Genomic DNA, 240 nt, shown 5'->3' with positions numbered 1-240 from the left:
AATTACTTTACAATGGTGTGTTAGTTTCTGCTTTATAACAAAGTGAATCAGTTATACATATACATATGTTCCCATATCTCTTCCCTCTTGCGTCTCCCTCCCTCCCACCCTCCCTATCCCACCCCTCCAGGCTGTCACAAAGCACCGAGCCAATATCCCTGTGCCATGCGGCTGCTTCCCACTAGCTATCTACCTTACTACGTTTGTTAGTGTGTATATGTCCATGACTCTCTCTCGCCC

The sequence above is a fragment of the Aethalodelphis obliquidens genome, unplaced genomic scaffold (assembly GCF_003676395.1).
Source record: "Aethalodelphis obliquidens isolate GAN/ISIS:26980383/991018 unplaced genomic scaffold, ASM367639v1 scaffold2433, whole genome shotgun sequence".
Lineage (NCBI taxonomy): Eukaryota > Metazoa > Chordata > Mammalia > Artiodactyla > Delphinidae > Aethalodelphis > Aethalodelphis obliquidens.
Note: the sequence above shows the minus strand (reverse complement) of the source record.